The sequence below is a fragment of the Rhagoletis pomonella genome, unplaced genomic scaffold (genome assembly GCF_013731165.1).
Source record: "Rhagoletis pomonella isolate Grant_MI unplaced genomic scaffold, Rhpom_1.0 Rhpom_scaffold_00313, whole genome shotgun sequence".
Classification (NCBI taxonomy): Eukaryota; Metazoa; Arthropoda; class Insecta; order Diptera; family Tephritidae; genus Rhagoletis; species Rhagoletis pomonella.
The window spans coordinates 1-7855 of NW_023458867.1; positions in this window are offsets into that span (position 1 = coordinate 1).

Genomic DNA, 7855 nt, shown 5'->3' on the forward strand with positions numbered 1-7855 from the left:
CACATACATATTAAATACTTAGCAATTAACTATGTGAACATTATTAACACACTTTTCTAGGGGTGGAGCATCTATATATGTACATATAAACATATGCATGTATGTACGTTTGCATATAGATCTATGTATGAGAATACGTATGTATATATGTATACCAATCCACCTTACCAATTTTAATCATATAAACCACCTTGTATCGGATTTCTTGGATTTCCATCAGCGGAACACCCTGTGATCGGTTCCGGTTCTGGACTCAGATTTGTCATCAGCGACATCTTGCGGCTTTTATCTGGGTTGTGAACTTGGATTACGACGGCGACATCTTTTGGCGGAGCAGCAGCAAACCATAGAGCGGTTCTGCACCGGAGCAACAGCAAACCTTATGCCAGAACCGGCATAAATATACTACTGCGCGTTACCGCTAAGAAATTAAATTTTATCACTTTTCTTAGCGTTAACTTCGATTTACTTTGTTTATCCGATTTACTTTGCTTATTTATAGGGTTTTCATGCAAATTGCTACACATAGACAATAAAAAAAATCTCGACCTGCTAGAAAAAACCAAAGATGTATTTTAACTTCTGCAAATATCCGCACACTTGCTCCATTTCAAACCATTTTTCTGTAGCAGCGCTGCTGCACCGGTTCCAGAACCGGCATAAATATACTACTACGCGCATTACCTGCGTTAACTTGGAAGGTTTAGAAAATACCATTGTCGAATATTTTCCCAATATTGACTCTGAGGATGTCTACAGCTGGATAACAAACCCGTTTTCATGTGACCCGAAAAGTAAATCTACTGGGATGACTAATTAGCTCTTGAAAACCTTCTGGACATAAGTGAAGACAGCACTTTGAATCAGCGTCTTTGATAGCAACTAGCCGGAGAAAATTCGATCTAGCCGGCAGCCGATTTGTTAGCCGGTTTGTAAAAAAAAGTTAGCCGTTTTTAGCCGATTTTACTATTTGCCTAATTTTCAGGTGCAAAAAGTAAACAAGTTGTTCGAAAGCAATAATGCAGACCCAATGAAGATTTTTAATGAACTCAATGTTTTACTTTCGCATCTATGCTCCCTAGTGGTTATTAGCGCGGACACATTTGATCCTATATGCTCCCCGTTGGAACCATACCTTGCTCCATTTCCTCAGTTTTATCACAGTTTTGATGAGTATTTAAAAACAAAAGTAAGCACAAACGCTTTTGACCACGAAGCCGAGAAAATACTTCGAGAAAATGGTCGCTATTTTATTATCACTTTAATAAAGGAATTACGCCAACGCCTCCCTACAAATATTGCCACACTAAAAAAAATTTACTTTTTTCGGTTGGAAATGCATTAAGAGTAATTAAACCAAAAGTATTTGTTCAACTACAGCAACAAAAACACAAATATAATGCCGACGAAATAACGTCCATAGAGATGCAATGGCAACGGTTAACGTTACATACCTGGAGTAATTTAGACTCAACTGTAAAATTTTGGGCCGAAGTTTATCAATTTCGAAATGCCCTAGGAGAAAACCCTTTTGCTGACCTTTCCAACCTAGTTTTTAGTTTTCTTGTTTTGCCTATAAGTAATGCAGAAGTAGAGCGAATATTTAGTTCAATGAATATAATAAAAACTAGGCAAAGAAATCCAATGTGCGTTAAAACGTTAAACGCTATTTTATATATAAGATACGGTTAAAAACGCGAAGAAAAATGCTGCCATAAATTCAGGTGATATATACAATAGTGATTCATTTGATGATGAGGAATATTCACTCGATATAAATTAATGGTGTTAACTAGTCTTTCGTTTCTTGCGATTTATTTAAATAAAACATGTGAATTTTCACTAAAACATTTTAGCCGTTTTTTGCCAGAGTCTATGTGAAATTTCACTAAAACATTTTAGCCGCTTTTTTTTGCCAATCTAGCCGGTCGGCCCAAAAAGTTCTGGCAACACTGCTTTGAATATTAAATACTACGAGGGAGCCAAGAGAGTTCTGTATGCAAGTGTATGCAGAAACCAATGCTGTTTGCAAGATTGCAATAAAAATACAAGTGACTTTTACTTTTACATTTCTAACATTTCTATGTGACCGCTGAAACACAATGCCAGCGAACGGCGAATTTTTTGGCGCGATTGTTCGCTGTAAAAATTAAAATACGCTGTCGCGCACAACCAAAGCAAACCACGTCGTTCGCCCGACGACTGTTCGCGACGATAGATTTCTTTCTATTGTCGTTGTGGCCATATGCTAATTATTTTCTGATTTTTGAATCGAAATTGAAAAATACTGTATTAGTTTTTGTTAAAAATTAATAATCTTGTTGTGTGTAAGAATTTTAATTGTACCTTGTCATAAGCAGCTGAATTCGTTGTTGCCGTAATTGTGTTTTACTGAGCGAAATTTTTGGGCGAAAGTTGCTGCCATCGTGCTCTACTAGGCGAAAATTCGCCTTTTGTCGGTATTGTGTTTCAACGGTGAGACTGCATTTTCAATAAGTGCTTACATAAAAAACAAATACACCAGCAAGCTTTCAGAGTCAAATGATTTCAGGGTAAAATTTTCAAAGCTCCCAATAAACTTAAAGGAAATAATGAAATCTTTAAAACAACTTCAGTCCTCAAATTAAAGCTAAATGAGCATAAAGTTTGCATGTGTTTCCTTGTTTTCGTAGATATTTGAAGAGTAGGGGTGCCGCAAAATTTTTTTAGCACAACAAGTGTGCCGCGATAAAAAAAAAGTTTGGGAACCTCTGCTCTAACTCATTACGTCATCTTCAAATGGCTATAGTTTCTGAAGGAAAAATCGTAAAGCACGACTCGAGGCACATTTTGAAGGGTACTTAATAGCTGAAATACAATGCCGGCGAACGGCAAACTCACCACAGCGAAATTCCCGCTTTCGAAACTAGAACACCCGTAAGCATATGAAATTGAACACAGTCAAAGCGAAATACGAAGTTCGCTCGGCGGCGTTTCATGGCGATAGATTTTTTTCTATCGCCCTCGTGGGATATAACAGCTGTACGCGCCAAAGGGGGCCGCATTTCTTTTTTGCTTTCAAAGTTTTAGAAGAAAACAACATAAACACGAATTTTTTTGTAGTTTGCGAAAAATATAGTTGTGGATTCGTTAAATCTGGCTTGAAATACAATAATTTATAATAATTTCTTTTTCTTTTACATTTATATTTTTTATCATTTCCTCATTTCTAAATATGGTTAGTTTTTTTCTAGATATGGTCACCCAAAATGGTATTAGCTGCTTTCGTTACCGCTCTTATTCTTGCCGTTCGCCGGTATTGTATTTCAAAAATAAGAATAGTACTAAATGGCATACAGCAAACAAAGGTGCCCATTAAAGCCGTTTTTTGTGTACTTAGCCGCGAAAAACCTCAATATCTTGGAGCAGTTGTAAGCTAGAGCTCGAGTTCTAAGCATAAAATTACTTTCAAATCTGTATTAATAATTAACATGTTCTTATTTTTTTGGATTACATGTCAAATCGCAAGTCTACTGAATTCATGCTATTTATTCTGCCTTATCCTGGGTTTCGCCAGAAAAAAATTTCACCCGAAAATTTTTATTCCGCCAATATAAAATACATGCTGACTTATCCTGAGTTTCGTCCGAAAAACATTTCACCCGAAAATTTTTATTCCACCCATAGTAAATATATGGAAATCAAAATTTAAAAGTGAGCCGGTTCGGGGAAAATGAAACTCTTGATAAGGCCAATGGAAACCAAAAGTGAATAGTGAACCGGTTCGGGGAAAATTAAACTCATGACAAGGCTGTATATAAATATATAAATAAAACAGACTACAAGCCATTTGAAAACTTAATTATAATCTACACGTAACGTAACAGTCCGACTATTTTTTGCAAATATTGAAAAGTACTTCCAAAAATTTTAATGTAACAGTCCGCTATAGAAACATTTATTTATAACTCCTAAACAACAGGAGCTGTATGAGCTTTATACGATATGGACATAATAATATCCCAACGGTTTTTACCCTCCATTCCCGCCTATCCGCACGAGGGGCGCAGTCCGCATGACGTACGGAACCAATATTTTAAATTTTTGTGCCGAGTCACGATAGGCAGGAGTTTGTTAAGTGTCGAGATCTAAAACTGTTCAGCTACAGAACTAAATTCATCAGCTGATTTTATGTATTTATGTCAATAATTCACTTATTGAGAGAGGAGAGTATCGCTTTCTTAATGCTGAAAAGCGGATCTGATATATCAAACGTGCTGGAATGAGAGTTAAAATCCTGGCATAAGCAACGGAGTGGGTCGTGCAATTCAAAATTGGTTTTACAAGCTTTCAGAAATATGGGACAAAAGTGTCTTGATACGCGTGAGGGAACATTAAAGCTTACATCAGCCAGAAGAGACGGACTTGAAATTGAGCCTGTCAGTAATTTAACCATAAAAATTATACCAAGCATTTCCCTGCGACTGGCAAGTGTAGGAAGGTTAATAAGTTTTAAGCGACTCGTATAAGGTGGAAGACTATATTGAGAATCCCATCGGGAATTTCTTAAAGCAAAAAGTAGGAATTGTTTTTGAATTGATTCTATCTTGTCCGAGTAAATTTGATACCTTGGATTCCAAACCACCGAGCCGTGCAGCGAATTAAAATTCAGCGTCTCCGCTGCCTTGGCCATGTCGTTCGAAGGGACTGAAACGCTCCTGCTCTGAAAATATTCAACGCGGGCCGCGATGCTGGTAACAGAGGAAGAGGAAGGCCTCCTCTGCGTTGGCAAGACCAGGTGGAGAAGGACTTGGCTCCACTTGGTATTTCCAATTGGCGTCAGTTAGCATAGAAGAGAAATGACTGGAATGCTGTTTTGGACTCGGCCAAAATCGCCTAGGCGGTTACAGCGCCAATAAAGAAGAAGAAGAAGTAGAAACAACAGGAGGTACAATATATTTTAGGTATATTAAATATTTCCACATACTTATGCTTACAAATTCAAGAAGAAAAACTATTTGAAAGTGGTATTCTAGCGATTTTCAGCGGTATTTGAAAAGCACTGTGAGCCAAAACGTATTGCAACAGTAATCGTTTTGCGCCATATGATAATTTTCTTTAATTTATAGAGTCGGAAACAATCGGGACGAATCGGAATATATTTATAATAAAAGCAATTACATTGTAAAAAAATAATAACAAGTTATGGTTCTGATATTTCGAGTCCCTTAAGAAGCCCGGGGATTCACCCTTTTCGAATCGTCTATCTGCCCAGCCAAGTGTGTTTCCCTACGGTCAATCGACAGCCTTGCATGCCAGAGATCGCGGTGAGCGTTAAAGTCGCCAACTACCATACGGTTTTCCCCTCTGGTGAAATCCTGCCGGGCAGCTGGTGACAGGGAGTATTTAAGCGTTAAATATTTCGAGGTCGACATCGCCTGACCGGATAGCAATACCCTGACGTTATAAGATAGTATCCCTGCGGTCGATGTCTGCTTCGGTGCACATTGTATCCGGCGCAATTTAACAGTGTTGAATTGCTGTGCAACTTCGTCTCTTGGACCGCAGCTATTAATATTCCACGCCGTAAACTCCTGTGGCTAATCCATTTCCTTATTCAACCTACTACTATCAAGTGCAGCTGATGCGCCGCTTTTTAAACTTGACAGCCTGCTTGTTATTCTTAATTCCATTCATTAAAAGATTCGGCGGATTAGCAACAAGAGTTTACGAGGTGTGCATAGCTCAGCGGTTAGCGTCACTGGCTTTGTACATCGATGATCTGGGTTCGATTCCTGCTGAAATCTAGAGAAAGAAGTCTGATGAGATAGCAGCTATAACTTCTACCGCTTAGACTTTGTTGCTCGTACAAAGCTCAGCAACACTCATCGTACAGTTTCATAAGTAAAAACACTATCAGCGCCAGAAAAAACGGTAAGAAGAAGATGTGAGGACCCCAATCCTAGGAATTGGAGCCCCCACAACGTTCATATACATATACATATAATATTTTCAATTGTACATAAAATATATATGAAATTGTTAAGTAATACTTTGAATTGAAAATACATACTTTGAATTGTAGCCACATATTGTACAGCACTAAGCGATTTGAACTACCCTTATAATTCATATAGACATATACATAAATACAATTGTACATACACTTTAAGCACGATGGCAATAAAGAACAAAGCGCTAAGGACAACGGGACATACGCGACGCCCCGGCCAGCAATCAAAGCAGAGAGGAGTCGTCAGGCGACTGCTGCAGAATCAAAAGCTTTTTACACACATAGGGTAGGCTCTACTCCCTATGTTAGGTATCAAGAACCGGGCAGGTTCTACACTCACTCCTATAGAACTTAGCTAGGTATTTAGAGACGGGCAGGTTCTACTCCCTCTCTTGGAAGGTTGTGGGTAGGTTCTACTCCCGCTCCTTTACTATAGCTGTCATTATATTTGGTGGGACGGAGCTAGGCCCACCAATCGGAGAGGAACGGGTAGGTTCTGCTCCCGCCCTCTTAACGTACGACCCAGACAGACGAGTGCTTTGCTATAGATCGAAAACGAACTCTTTTTATTTTTTTGTTGAGAACCCGGCAGCCGATGAGCATACCCCAGCATATCCCGGAGCTCGTCACAAATGGCGCAGGGACTAGATTACACAATACTAGGACAAGTTAGACAATAGACTTGCAAGTGAAAGTAAACGGTGGTAAAACGGTGAAAAAAAGGGACTCAAGAGAGAGAGAGAAGACAGTGAAAGTGCGAAAAAAGGAACTGCAGAGAGAGAGAGTAGAAAGTGAAAGTGCCAGAACAGACTATATAGAAAGACCAGAAAGTGATTGAAGTGAGAAGACTCCCTAGTGAAAACAATAAGGGCAGAGCAAGCGTGTGAAAAGACCCAGGAAAGGGCAAAACATAGTAATATTTTCTAAGAACAGTGAAGATGATGAAGTTATCGTGGGTATATTACCTACGTAAGGAGGAACTCCTCGAATACACTGCGGAGTTCGGGCTAGAAGACTCCAGAACAGTCGACGAATTGCGGAAGAGGCTGTCACCGTTCCCGTCAGAGGTTAAAGACGACCCAAAGTACACGAGGCGTCTGACGGAACTTTCCGCAAAGTACGACCGGGCGTCACCAACCCCTTTCACGGACGTACCGATGCTCGGCAGAAACGGGGATATGGCAGCCCAATCTAGCAGCCACGTGTCACCACAAGCATACCCCGCTCTCACAACCCATTCCGAACCGGCTTACGCCACGGTTATGGACCGAGTGAGAAAGTGGGGTCTAAAGTTTGACGGCGTTAAAGACCCCCTAGGGTTCCTAGAACGCGTTGAGGAGCTAGCCGAAGGTTATGAAATCAGCCTCGGCGTATTGCCGAAAGCAATGCCCGAATTGCTGCGGGATCGAGCACTAAACTGGTTCCGCAACAACAACAAGCGATGGCCAACATGGGACCAATTTAGACGGTACTTTGTAAAGTTTTTCCTGTCCTCGCGGTACTTTGAGAGGTTAGACGACGAGATCCGTCAGCGAGTCCAGCGAGTACAAGAACCCTTTAAGGACTACGTACTCGAGCTGCAGAATCTGATGAGATATGCTGAAGGCAGTGAAGAGCAAAAACTCGACCGCGTGTACCGAAACAGTCGCAGCGAGTACCAACTCTACATCAAGCGACGTGACTTTGCAACGCTGGAGGAGCTGGTAAGTCTTGCTGAAGATTTCGAGAATATTATTTCCGACAGAAATACTCAGCCACCAAGTCAGCGGCCAACGCCACCTCGGCGCCTTGAAACACACCCCGAAACTTTTAGGCGTGTGCCCATTTCTCAGAGGCGATAGGAAGAGCGGTATCACGTTCTCA